Source organism: Bactrocera latifrons, unplaced genomic scaffold (assembly GCF_001853355.1).
Source record: "Bactrocera latifrons isolate USDA-ARS-PBARC rearing strain unplaced genomic scaffold, ASM185335v1 scaffold_259, whole genome shotgun sequence".
Taxonomy (NCBI): domain Eukaryota; kingdom Metazoa; phylum Arthropoda; class Insecta; order Diptera; family Tephritidae; genus Bactrocera; species Bactrocera latifrons.
Genome location: NW_017536174.1, coordinates 277,058 through 292,445, shown reverse-complemented (window position 1 = coordinate 292,445; position 15,388 = coordinate 277,058). Strand labels below are relative to the sequence as shown.

General features: G+C 35.8%; 1 protein-coding gene across 1 annotated transcript in view; it reads left to right on the top strand.

Annotated features, from left to right (window-relative positions):
• LOC108969580 overlaps window positions 1-15,388 on the top strand; it is a 209,880-nt gene that overhangs the window by 81,384 nt on the left and 113,108 nt on the right. The gene's annotated exons all lie outside the window — the stretch shown is intronic.

The window sequence follows — 15,388 nt, the reverse complement described above, 5'->3', positions numbered from 1 at the left end:
TCGCCTTGGGATCGAATATTGGACCAGTTGGGCTATTAACAAAATTTATATTGACTTGGGAAGTTGAGCCAGTTAGCATTTTAATGTCCGACCAAGTTCAGTGTAGTTGTTGTAGAAGCCCTTTATGTTCGCTCTATGTTCAATATACTTCAGAACATAGAGCGAATAGGACAAAGAAGACTGGATTTGATTTCTTCATCGTCGAAAGTTGGCATAATCTGATCATGGTCTGGGTGACTGTGAGTTGTTGGTTTGTGAGTTGTTGATGAAAGTATTTGAAGTGTGGTGAGATTGCAGTTCGCTGATAAATGAATGAGTGGAGTTAGTAACTTGAGGTGTGGAATTTTTAGCAAAGCTGTTAAGAGTGCTGTGGGAGGAAGAGTTGAGAGAAACAAATGGGAGAGATTGAGAGTTTACTGGATTTATTGTGTTACTTTTTACTGGGACATAATTTAATTTTAGAGCGTAAGAAGAGGTTGCTGAAGTGTTTAAGTCGTTGWTGGCGTTTGGAGTAGGATATGTTTGAGCAGTGTTAGTGCTCTCTACAGTCTCATTGTGAGAGACTTCGGAAGAAGTTTTATTGGATTCGGAAGGTATATGAATGGAATGTGCTGTAGGAAGTTTTGTGTTGTTAAAATCTTTGATTCGCTTTGTTTTACTTTTTCTGCAAAAGTAATGTTTGGAAGGCTGGGCACTTGTGCTTTATGTAGTTTTATAGCCTCACGCATAGTACATTTGTTGACAGTTTTAATTTTTAGAATCTCTTTAGTTTGGATGTACCTAGGGCAAGTATTTCAATATGATGGGTGCTCACAAGCGCAATTAGCGCATAAGGTGCGCAAACATTGTACTGAGCCGTGAGGGTCCGAAATTACAAGTTTCACACGCAGGTTTGTTGTTACACCTTTTAATGGTATGCCCTAAGAGTTGGAATGATTTACATCTCATTGGATTGGGAAAATATAGTCTGACACGCGCTGAGCGCCATGAAACCTCCACTTTACTAGGTAGTTCACATAAATCGAATGTAAGAAGGGTAACTCCGGTGTGAACTAAGGTATTGTCCACCTTCTTCTTGAATTTATACACTCCAACAACACCTTGCCCTTTCATGTTTTCAATAATTTCGTCTTCAGGTACATTATTGAGGCATGGTGCAAATATTGTACCTTTTGAAAAGTTAAGGTTGTCTTGATAACTTACTTTCACGTCACAAATTCCATTCAATCGGTTAGTATTTAAAATTTGTGCAATTGTTGGATTTTTTTCCAGCAACAACAATTTACCATCCCGTAGCTCAGCTTTATGCACTGCGAAACAAGAGTATTTCGATATTGGTTTTGTTGAATCACTTGCTGAAATAGTAAGGAATTTTTGGATTGTTCTGTTTAGTTTCAGGTAGTTCGGGAAAAATCTGGGGTTTATATAGGTATTGTTTATTTACGTTTGGCTTGGGGACATTCAGCTAATAAAGTGAACCTATTGTCCCCCAATTTTTCCCCCCGGGGGCCATTGGAGATAATTAAAGCACAGGCACTTGTAGTGAAGTTAACACGTGTGTTGTTACAACTATGAAAWTACGCGCACAAGAATAATGCTTAGCGGGAAGCAGAAAATTGGTGAGCACCACAGAGAAAAGATAGTCATAAAATACGTCCACTCGCGATGAGTATCAGTCGGAGACTGGGACATTGTTATTGAATGTAATATTTTTAATTTATTTCTTTAAGCATTGATAATGCGGATTTAAAACATGTTATTACACAATTWATTAATTTTGACATTGCTACCAAAATTTAGACAAAGAAACCACTTTGGCTCATAAAAACGTATCTGCATGTCAAATACTGTGAGGACCATACTAAAAAGTTAATATTTACGAGTGTTTCATGGATTATCGCTTTCTGTTTTATACTTGAAGGAGTATATATCATCATCGTAAGTGCACAGTACGCAATCAGATTCTCACGCACCCATCTAGCGGTAGCCGTGGAACTGTCAACGCTGCCAGTTCGAATGACAACCATTCCTGGTGGATCCTACCTACTACATCGCGATCTCCGGAACATGCGAATTCACACTCTAATCAGAGATGATTAATTAACATTGATAGCGGAACATGGCGGCAAAGGAGAGACCGTGACATTGGTCAGTCTTCTACTCGGAGCATGTAGTCACAACGCGAATATGTGTAGATGCCACAGGCGACGTGCTGGCAAAATTAACGAATATACTTAAACATACATGAAAGAAATAAATATATTCGGTGAGGAAATAAAAGCAGAAAAAATCTTTGTTAAATGAAAACGAAAGCGAGCCAATGACAAATACGAAGATCCCGACTTTCCAACATTTACAATCATTTCGCACGCGGCCGCCAACAACAGGCGTAATTTGCATGTCGAAAAGAAGCTGTGCCCCATATTAGTCAGTAAAAGCAACGGACCGAATGCTTGTTCGGAATCCGCCTGTGTGTGTTGCATGCAAACTTTTTGGTTTTAACAATGTGTTTCTCTATAAACAAGTGTTGCCTCCACTGGTTACGACCTTCAACTCGACTGCAACCTTGTAAATTTATCGATTGACAACCAGTTAGCTGTTAGTAAGCTAATGTTCGAGTGGCTGGAGCTTTTTCTGCAATTACTGAATTGCTTTGCCTTTTTTACTGCACTTATTGTTATTGTATTTTATTGTGCTTTTTCGTGACTGAATCGGGACAGTGATCGCTCACTTGCGGCATTTACAGCAGTAGCTAAATTTGTTTTCGCTCGTGCGCGCTGTCCATTATTCTTTAAAATCAGTGCAGCGAGCGTTTTGCTATTGTCTTTGCCTCTGGCCATCTGAAAAATGCCGATCTTATAATATGAAAAGAAGTAATCATTATTTCCATTGTCCGACCAAGTATCCTAGTGTAAATTAGTCATTCACCACATTCTTTGTTACTTATGTATGTATGTATATTTCCGCTAATGCCTCAGACATCAGTAATCCTGCGTTTCTGTGCATGGTTTGGTCTGCTTTGATAACGACTTTACTAAACTTTGCAAAAGAAATAACATGATATGAGTAGATGAGCTAAAAACGGGAAAACCGATCGTTAGATAACCTAATAAATTAGGGTGGAGCTGCCATTTTAAAATAAATTAAAAGATATTTCGTATCAAATATTAAACAAAGTTATAAATTAGGTATAATGAGGAAAAGAGATGTCCCGATTCCGATGATATTTGTGCAAAGCGTTATTCCAATTCAATTCAGTTTGCTTGGTTCAAAAACAATGTTTTTGTGGGAATAAGCGTGGTTGTTATCCGAGTTCACCTACTTTTAGATTGTACATAGGAAATGTACATAATCGGGTCTAGCTTGCGAGACACATACAGCTGATGACAGCTAATTAGAAATGCTACATATTTTGAAGTAAATGATGTTATTTTCCAATAAATCACTTATTTATACTGTATTTTCACATATTTTATTGAAACCTATGTTAAACTTAAATTCTAATAGTAAACAATTTGTTTAAAATTTGTTTTTGTTGAGAAGATGTTAATTAAGCATGTGGTATGAACGATTTCAGTGCAACAACTAATTAGAAACGAAAATATTTTATGAGAAAAAATAATGATATTACAAAAATGTGCTTACTTTCAATTAGTATTTTGTTGCTTAACCCTTACGAGTATAATATAATATGAATACACATCCGCTGCGGATTGACGTTATTAGACTCTGACAGCATACCGCTGGTGTTGTATCGAAACGAACCTTAATATTTGGGATGTCTTTGGTATTAAAGGCTTGTTAACATCACTCCAGAGAACTGAACGATAGCAACTCCAAAACATTGATGGAATATTCATCAAAACACTTTTGTGTCAACTTTCCCATATGCTTTGGATCGTTATCTTGATGGAATTTCCATATAACAGGCAAATTTTCCTAAGCAAATTTTTCCATGGCACCATGACATTTTTCAGGATGTCGACGTATTTAAAATTTCATCAATCTCACGGAGTGTACCAACACAACAGCAAATAAAACATCCCCACACCATGAAAGATCCTCCACCATACTTCACTTCGCGTGAAAGATAACGGGGATAAAATTTTTGATTGATTGGATGGCGACCATCAAGACCTTTGCGATTAATTTTTATTACATCGCTCCAAACGAAATAACTCCATTGATTTGTTGTTCAAGACCAATTGGAGTTGGCAAAGTCTAAGCGCCGTTTCCTAAGATTTTTAGTCAGAAGTGAATTCCTGCGTGCTTCCCTGCCATGAAGTCCAGATATCTCTTTCTGGGCCTCCTCGTTACATAGTAGTAATTCCGCGGTATATTTCTGTTGAAGTTTTTTGCTTTTTTTTTTTTTTTCTTTGTTTTTTGAGTACAATATTGAAAATATATTAGTTTTAATATTCTGCTTAAGGACATTCCGAATAATTTTTTTTGAGCATTTGACCTTATTCGAAATTTCTTTGGATATCTTTCCAGACCGACGAACTTCAAAAACGAATCTGCGAAGGGCTACCAACAGCTGTATGTATGTAGATTTTAAGATTAATTTGTGACTTAACGATAGTTTGCCCATCCGCAAAACCAATCTCTTTGGAGTGTCAAGGAGCACGTGCATAAAGCTCCTCCAATACATTACTATTTTATTTAAATTATGGCTTCCACGGATGAACTCAACTCGAATTCGATGGGGTTCCAATCTGCTGAATGGTACTGCCCTTTCAATAGACAAACCACGATTTGATAACTTTTGCGGTATGTTTCAGATAGTTATACTGCATGAAAAAATTCGTTCGAGTCCAAATATGTTAAGACTTGGAATCAATATATGTATGTTATTGACATCCATTGACAGCCAGCTCAATTTTGCGAAAACGTTTCCGAGCTATCTGTGGTACACCACCAAACTTCATTCTTTGGCATATGTACTGATCGACAACATGTTTGTCAATTTATATCCAAACGTGCCGATCGGATCTTAATCGATTAATTTTGGCTTCATCGGACCAAGTAACTCCTTTCAATCATCGATGGTAAAATTTTCATATCTTCTGGCGAGCTCTAATGAAGCCTTACCGCGATGATTACTTCAGAACGCCGTTTTACCAAACGCTCGCGCAGCAAATAAACGCCAAGCAATTCATGCAACAGATGGGGACAACTTCCCGGACGCGCTCTATCCTTTTGTGATTCTGTTAAATCATTTTGAGTTTTTATTTCATTGACAAATCCAAAATAGAAGGTATATACATTTTTCGCAATTTCTCGGTAAAAAAAAACATAATGTTTTATATATGACATATGAAAGTTTTCTTCGATAGACCTTGTTGTAGTGCAGCGAGTTTCGGCTTGACACTTCACAATATTAAGTTTCACACTACGTCTACGTCGTTTTCCACCTTTTGTGTTTACCACCGAACCACACTCGACGATAGCGACGACACTTTGTCGCGTGGACGGTTTTTCTATATGCAACAACATCCTCATCATCATACGCATTCAGTTTCTTAGGCACTTGCGCCTTTGGTAACTTTCTTAAATCTTCGTGTGCATATTTATAATTTCTTTTATTGGTTAGAGATTTTAAAATGTATCTCTCACCTTCTAGAACCTCTAATATTTCAAAAGGCCCCTTGAATTTCGTACATAACTTGGTCTGATGTCTTTCTTCACTTTTAAGTAACACAAAATCTCCAACTTTATGTCTTACTACTTTTGCCTTATTTTTATCAAATCGTTTTTATCATAAACTTCAGTGGCTAACACATTCTTTGTAGCTTGCGCTCTTACGTTTGGCAGATCAACAACATCTTCTATGTCACTAGGTGGAAGTAATCCTAATGGGCGTGCTACCTTTCCCAACAACATTTCTAAAGGACTTGCTTTCGTAATGCGGTTGGTTGTACAATTGATTGCCAACTGCACCTCTTCTAATACATCTCGCCAAGACTGAGTTCCAGTTTCAATCGCCGTTAACATATTTTTTAACGTGTTCATGGTTCGCTCCACTTGACCATTAGCTCGAATTGCACCAGTGGCTACCAAATGCAAGTTTATTTTCTGATATGAACAGAATTGATTGAACTTTGCGCCTGTAAAATAGCTTTCCTGGTCAGCTATTATTCGGTTTGGTACTTGGTTTATAACACACCATCTGAAGTCTCGTGGCACCACTGGTAAACAACGTGTTCTGCCATTTATCTGTATTTTCCGATGAAGAACTTCCGCCTTCAAGTCTTAGGTTTTCGCAATATCTTAAGGCAGAGAAAACTCTTTAAATTTTTTTACAATTTTGACTATGTCCGAATCTCGACGCTGTTCGGCAATAAGCCGGTTGCTTGAAATTTCAGCTAAATTTACTATTTTCTCATCGACTAATTTTGTGGCCGAAGTTGACTTTGTTAAAGGAGGATTTCTCGACAAAAAGTCAACATGTGCCATTCTTTTCCCTTCTCTATACTGAATATCGAATGTGAATGACTGTAAATAAGCCCACCAACGCTGTGCTCTAGGGGTTAAATCTTGTTTATTCTTCGACGCTTTTAGTGAGTTGCAGTCAGTATGAACAATGAAGTTCCTTCCCAACAAATAATGTCGAAAATGTTTAATGGAGTTTACAACTGCTAAGGTTTCGAACTCACACGAGTGATATCTTGATTCTGCGGGTGAAGTAGTTTTGCTATAGTATTCTATTACTTGAGGTTTGTTATTAATTCTATGTAACAAAATTGCACCATAGCCAGTACAACTTGCGTCCGTAGGCAATTCAATTTCATAAACTGGGTCAAAGATAACAAGAATTGGTGATGAAACACCGAAGGTGCATTTCTGAACCAGAATGTCATAAAAATTCGTATTGGCTATTTGACGTTACAAACGCCGGGTACTCAATAGACGCTGAATGTAAAGGAATTTGATAATATCCACTGGCTATAACTAGACATGTAAAGTAATTAGCTCCTCCAAGTCTATTTATTTCATCTTGTATAAGTGGTAACGGGTATTTATCAGCGACTGTATTTGAATTTAGCTCTCAATAGTCAACACAAAATCTGTCTGACCCATTTTTTTCTTAACCAATAATATACATATGGCTTGCATAAGGTGAACAGCTTGGCCTAATTATATTGCATTTTAGTAATTCATTAATTTTTTTCTCGAACTAAATCTCGCTCACATGGACTTAACGATATGGCCTTCTTTGTGCAGTTTTTGTTGGATCAGTTAATATAGTTTTAATTTCACCAATTCTGACTTTAGTACTTGGGATACCAGTTATAAATAAATTTGAGTACTTTGCTAACAGTGAATGTAGTTTTATTTTGTCTTGTCCCTCAAGCTTACTGAGCTATCTATATCGGCTATATCGGCTGGCTCTCTGCCAGTACATAAATTAACAATTTTGGTTCTTGAAATTTTAAATTGGTTTGATGGAATAACAATATTAAAACCCTGATTAAGTATTTCACGGCCAATGACAATTTCATTTCGCATATCATCATCGCCTATTACATAAAACAAAAGGTCAATACAATTATCGTAAATTTTTACGTTACTTAATATGTGTCCAGTTCTACATATTCAATTACTGCCTATACCTTTTAGCATAACAATGTTATTGGATCTTTTACCAGAAAATCTTATACTTAGCTTTTCTTTCATTAACGAACATTCCGATCCAGAATCAAAGGTGATTTTAAAAATCTCTGCGATTCATGCTTTAGGTACTGCAACTCCATCTTAGTACGCCATCCAATGCTTAAGGCAGATGGACAGATCCCACTTCTGATGTCGGAATAAAGTTGTCTTCGATAGACATTATTGTAGCGCAGCGAGTTTCGACTTCACACTTCACAATATCAAGTTTCACACTTCACAATCAAGTAATAAACACGACTTACTCTACGTCGTTTTCTTCCTTTTGTGTTTACCACCGAACTCTACTCGACGATAGAGACGCCACGCTGTCGCACCGCTAAAACGGTACTTCTTGAAGTGACAACATGCCAATCACAGCACAATCAACGGTTGATGCAATAATGAGGAACTTATAGCGGGACCAGTCTCTAGTCTCTATTTGAGACATTTTTAGGTAAAATCTCAATATGTGACTAGTTACTATTCACTAAACAGTCTCTAGCGTTAGTCTCAAAATATTGCCTCAAATTTGAGACCTGATAGTTAGCGGGTCACAAAACCAAAAAGATCTCTTGTCTGCCATTTTAAATATACTGAATAGAGATCATCATAGATATTCACCGATTGTAATTTTTTTATATTTTGTAAGCTACTCAAACACGAAAATGTTAAAAATAAGTCAATTTTAGAAAAATTTCTAAAATATTATGAAACATAGTCAACATATATTTTATTTTTATTGATAATTATGTTTTTTGACTGTGTTATAGAAAATTTAATAAGTTTAAAAACATCTCCGAATTAAGAAATGTAATAGATTTCGTGACTGTCACTTACAGAATAGCAAAATCGTCTCAAGTTTAAAAAATTGTCTCTACCTTAAAATCTCAAATTTAGAGACTTGAGACTGTATTACAGCACAGAATCGCACGGTTAGTCTTCTAATGAAATTCCCTAAACTGTATACACATACACTCACACACTCATACCAATATCCACACACTATTAGGGTGCGCCGACACATATATCTTCCATCACGTTTTACTTCAAAGCAGATTTTACCAGGAATTTTTAGGTTTTGCGCGACACAAAGCGTGGTAACACTTGTATTTGTCATAAATGTAAACACACAAATCCCTTGAACACGTGAGTGTTCAAAGCAATTTTTCAAATATGTATTTTGTTTTTTTTTTTCAAAAAACGCACAATAAATCCATATTTTGGATGTAATTCAATGTGTACATTCTAATTACAGAGATCTTAGGTGAAAAATGTACGCAAAATGTGTTAAACAGAGTGATATAAATTCTCTTCTTTTTGCTACTGGAGTAGAAATCGCTTACGCGGTTATAAACGAGTTAACAACAGTGCGCCAGTTGTTTCTCCTGTTTGCTATGTGGCGCCAAATGGAGATTCCAATCGAAACCAGGTTATTCTCCACCTCTGCGTCGAAAACCTTCACAGCTGGAGTCTTTTTATAAATTCGGACGACATGACCTAGCCAGCGTAGCTCTGTGTTTTAATTCGCTAAACTACATATGTCCATGTCGTAATTCTCATATATGGAACGATGCAACGTCGACTCATCACATGTTGTCATCATCCTCCATATAACAGGACGGGAATAATGGTTGACTGATTGACAGCTCCTTTTTGTGTTGTCAAAAGCAGCTTGAAAATCGACGATGACAAGGTGTGTGTCGATCCTTTTTTCACTGATCTTTTCCAAGATTTGGCGTATGGTGAATATCTGGTCAGTTGTAGGTTTTCCAGGCCTAAGGCCAATCACTTGTTGGGTGGGCCTTAGTTTTTCACAATATACGCTCGATAGGACCTTATATGCGACGTTGAGGAGACTTATCCCATGGTAGTTGGCGCAGGATGTGGGGTCTCCCTTTTTGTGGATTGGACAAAGTACACTTAAGTCTTAATCATTGGCCATAGTTTCGTCCGAACATATTCTACAAAGAAGTTGATGCATGCTCCTTATTAGTTCTTCGCCGCCGTGTTTAGCTCGGAATAACTCGACCGGCAATCCATCGGCGCCCGCCGCTTTGTTGTTTTTCAGGTGTGTAATTGCTATTCGAAATTTTGAAATAAACAGCAGCCATTTATGGATCATTCTATGTTTTTATTAAGCTTTACTTTAATTAGGGCAGACATTTTTGGCAACTCTTAAATTTTAGTCGTGGTGCTTGTTATAATTTTTATTTCATTAAATATTGGGTATGATTTACACACATTTTCCATAAAATCTTTTGTCATTGAAGAGATGCAATTCAACTCATGTAGACACGTTCTTAGATATTGGTACTATATCTTTAAATATTATATACTGCCGCAGTGATTGAAACTCGAAAATCCACAAATCTTTCTAAATCCTATAAGAGCACTAATAAGTATGTACAAGTAAATTGTAGCGCACTAAGTCATTCGCCTCAACTAATTTGTCACGCTCACTTTCGTTGGCCGTTGCCACTAAGCAAGCAACATTTCTTGCTACCACTGTCCTGCCTTGCCAGCCAGCAATACTTGCAATTCTTATATTTCGCCTTTATCGACAAGTCTACATCAGCACGTCAGTTTTGGATATTGTATAGCATTGCGATTAGACGGTCCAATTTTCAGTTCGATTCAGTTGAAGTCTTAACAACTTTTACTGGTGACGATTTTTTACGCTCCATTTGTTGATTGTCGTCATTACCCGGCATTTGCTACGTGCTGTTGTTGCTAACAAGGCTTACAAGGCGGACACAATCACATGGGAGTGAGAAAGTGGTGGCTTATGGCCAACAAGTCAGCTCAATCGGTCTACTCGAGTTTGTGTGATTGAACATTTTGCTAGAGCATTTCGATATACACATTTAGTGGTGGTTGTTCCTTCTTGTATTGACAGTCAGATTAAGGTTTGGTAGGCAGGGTCAGTGCCGCAAGATCTAGAACTGTAGTTGTGCGTTTTTTGTTCCTGTTGCTTTTGCAAATTCAGTTCACTTTCAATTTCAATGCAAATCCACGGATGGAGGCGAAACCTGCATTTATTTTGACTTGACATTTCAACTGCAAAGCGCCAACTCAAGCGAAATTAAACGCTTTCATGCAACCAACARCAACAAAAACATCGGTAAATGGCAAACACTTTTGAAAGAACGGGATAATGATACTGCCAGCTAGACTGTTGCCTTTAAGTGGACAACTGGTCATGTCATGTCAACTAGAAGCGATTTGTTTATGCGATCGTCAGATAGCGAACGTAGGAAGGGAAATGGCGTATGGAATTCCGGGAATTTCTGTTGCGCTCCTGCCAATGATGAAGAAATTAAAGCTCCAACAAATGTCCCTGAGTAGGTTGGTGTAAATTTCACAATGTAACTGAGTGTATTGCCAATAATAATCAGTCGCCTTTTGGCAGAGTGTTATTTAAATAAAAGTATTATTATGACGCATATCTAAATATGCATAATTCAATATTATGCACACTAAATATATAGAAAATTGAAGAAATTCAAAATATACTATTTAAAGAAAGAGTTTTTTTTTTGGAATTAAAATATGAATTTGGCTTCGACATAGAAATAGCTGGAATCTAGTCCTACAGCTAATCATATTTCGGGCCCCGATGAAGTCGATCAACCTCAACCCACTTGGGGATATTTCATCGCGGAGGCTGAATTTATCTACCGTAGTGCCTAAAACACCTACTTTGTTCATCCTATTTTGATATTCGTGGCGGGGACTCTCATAGGTCCGCCCAAGCGCTGATTGAAAGCATATTTGGTTACATCGTGATTCCATCGACGTTCCTCCACCGTGGTGAATGACAGTACTCGGGGACGGAGTCTCTATCCCACCACGAATACCATACCAAATTTGCGCTCCTTTATGTATGTATGGCTGAGCTCCAAGTTGTATGTTGCTTTGCTTTAGTACGAAGTATAGAATTCCTTAAAATCAAACTGCTTACGATATCCAAAGTATCGAGTACCGATACATTTTTATGCGTATTAGATGCGCATACATTGAGCATAGGGCGCATCTCTATTTTTTGTGATGCTCAAATTTTTTTGCCATTGAACAATCCAAGCAGTGCCGCTTTTTGCTTTTTCTCTTGTTTTTCAAATGATTTTTAAAGATTATCGAGGAGTTGCTGCGGCCACTTTCACATAAATCTAAAAAATTGTTAATAAATAAATTTGCATTCATATTTGCCGCCCTAGCTGTGGATGTTTTGAAACAATTGTCACAAAATGTCAAAGTTGATACAAAGCAAATTGAAACAAAGCAGTAGGGTTTCATTGTTGATATTGTATAAATTCGGTATCGGTATCGCAACAATGCAAAGCAACATGCAACTTGGAACTCAGCCTATATGCCTACTGTAGTAAATGCCACAAAGACCTACTTACCTCAGTTCTTGTCCCGTCCATCGCATTTTTTGGACGGCGGCGATGTCAGCCTTCACACTAACGAGGAGATCAACCAGCTGGGCAGCGGCACTTTCGCAATTAAGGGACCGGACATTCTAGGTGCATGTTCTTAAATTGTAATCCTTAACAAATTTGCAGGGATAGTCATCAAAAAGGGAATCTCTTATCCTACATATTATGAAATAACAAAATAGCAAGTCCTTATTTCAATGGTCAAACTCAATCGTAAGCTTAACATATAAAACGTAAAACATTCTTATTTCTGAAATCAGTGACAGCTGTATGGCAATTCTACATACTCAAAGTTAAAATCCTATTATTAATCTTACTGTTCTTAAGAAACTAAATATAGGACTTATTTTTGCAAATGAATGACCCCACTTTACATTGTCTTAAAGGCTTTGAAATAGATATACCAAATCTCTATGATCGGGCACATATATGTATATTTATATTTCATTCTTAAAAATATACTTCTGAATTTATAATTAGATTTGTATTTGATTGCTTAAGGGAGACGGTCCCAGTGTGCCCTCCGAAAAATCAATGTTTTTCCCAATTTTTTTAATGTTGAAATTAACTAAACAAAAAATGCTTCCATGGCGCCATAGAGAATGACGTTAAAAAATTTTTGTGCAATTGGAACTAGATATATTCAAAAATCTTCCTTTCAGAGTGGAAACCGTTTTGATAAATACCATTCTGCGATAAACACGTTTAAAGATTGGAGTTGTAGGGTTAATTTGAATTTCGACCTACCCTGCATTGTATAAACCTACAAGTAACCAATCCTTCATTTTTCATTAACCCATACGCAAAAATCTACTACAAATTAGGCACTTGGTACGGGTTGCCCCAAAATATTCTGCTACTAATTAGTCACTTGGTACGGGTTGCCTCAAAATATTCTACTACTAAAACGTTCAAATGCCTCAAATCTGCTATATTGTGTTGCCGTGTTAGGTTTTAAAATTTATAACTTTAACAATATTTTTATAAAATATTCAAATATTTTTCAATTATTTAAATTCCTAAATATCAAATTTAGTCAGTTTTGTCCAAAATATTAATTATTGTATCAATATATTATTAAATGTTTCCAATTTTATAAAAAAATATTTATGCCATAGCTACCTTGATCTATGATTTTGAAATGAGAATTTTAGCGATTAGGTTTGTACGCTTATTATCAATATTTTTTTTGTTTTTTAAGTGTTTTCGTGTACCAGGTATAGGACCCTTCTTTCCACCACTATTCCTTTGATAGGGTTTGTAATAAGTATTTCGCTGTGGGTGATTTAAAATATTTAGTAAATATTATTTATTACCTAGTAGATTGTTTTGAATATTATTGTTGATTTTCCTGAATTGTAGCTGATTTTTTATATTAATTTTTGTTTTTGTTAAAATTAGCACAAGCAATCGACTAGTATTGTTAATGTATACATACAATGGAATTGTACCTAATTTTGTTTTATATTTATTTTGCTTTTTGTTTAAATATTTTCCAGTTGATTGTTTTGACATACATATATTGTCAATGTTATATTTTTAATGTAATTAATATTCATGAATTGTACCTGACTTTATATATTTATTTTTGTCTAGTCATATTTTTTATAATAAGTAGATGATTTAAAACTGTATATATAAAAAGAGTGAAAATAGGCCTCCTGGTTAGCCGAACACCCAAAACAGATCGGTAGCGCGCCTACTTTGCAACCTCAGAGGTGGTGAGGAAGAGCAATAAACATCCAATAATCTTTTGTTTCAAAAATATTCTTGAAAGTTTTCATTAATGTTTTCTTAATGTTTTCCATAACAAATACTTTTTCACAAAATATTTAATCTACTACATTTCTTTTAATTACATCTCTGTGCCTAAAAAAGGTAGATTTCGATCAAGTGATCTCAGCTGTGAAAAATTCTTGGAAAACAGCTGATTCTTTTGTTACTTGTAGGGTTATACAATGCTACCCTGCGCCTTTGCGCAAATGATTATGTTATGATAACAAATGTCCACATACAGATTTGGCAATGGCAATAACAATAGCTTTTACAGTTAGTATGACATAAATTTTCAGTCACTTTGTACTTACGGTGCGTTCAAAAGATAACTATTTTGCTTTGCGTGTTCAATTCACGGAAAACTGTTTTTAGTTCTCACGAACTAACTTTTTACCTTTTACCTATCTTTCCAGCGGACTAGTTTATGAAGAGGTGGTTTGACCCTTTTGGAGAAACTCGAAACGAAAATGAATGAAATTTTAGAGAGGAAACTACTGCTCCGCCTAAGATAAGCCAATAATTTCTGTTTAAAAATTGATTTTTTAGAACACACTGTATTATAAGCAGAGGTAAGGAGATCCCCAACTCTCATGTCACTGGAACTGTGAGAGCCGCTCACCTACCGAACTTTGACAGTTGACTCGATTTGACATTTTGCAATTGGAATGACTGGAACGGCCAGATTGAAATTATACCAAAAATATATGTGAACGCAGAAATGCCGCCGTTCAAGATCGCTAATAAAAATTTAAAACAATGAAAATCAAAGAAAATGCGAAATTTAAATATATATAATGAAACGTTTTGTAATTTGATGCACAATAGAATTAATTTAATATTACAAATGATTAAAAACATTTATTAATTGTGAACTAACAGGCTTAATTCACCTTATTAAGTATTGAAATACCGAAAGTCAGTTGTTTTACTATACCATAAAATCATAAAAAAAGAATTAAGTAGTTTCGCCATATATTAAAAGTCCAATATATAATAATTTGCAACCGTAATAAATGTTGGGTATTTTAATTTAAAATGTCAAAAAATTCTTATTTGGTGCGATCTGGCCATAATGGAAAATTTTATTAAAAAAAACGCTTATTTTGAGGCGCTTTCACACTGGAATAAGTTGGACATCCCATTATCCCTGATTAGAAGTGTTTGTATGTATATACATACCGGAGATAATGAGGTTTTAACTCCTCTCCGACTGGAAGTGAGAGAACAATTGCTAAACGTCAAAACCACCTAAACTTTGACAGTTGATCGAGTTCAGGAGGTTTTGACGTTTAACAATTGAAAACGAGCTATGGCCAGATTGAAATCTTAGCAAAAAAATATGTAAACAGAGGGATTTGTTACATCGTTCAATACCAATGAAAATTAAATAATTTGTAAACATTAAAGGCATTTGATGAAAGGTTTCGTAATTTGAAGCATCATAGTACTATTTTCAATGGAAAATGATTAAACACATTTAATGATTGAGAGCTATCAAGCTTAAATCCTTTTATTGGGCATTG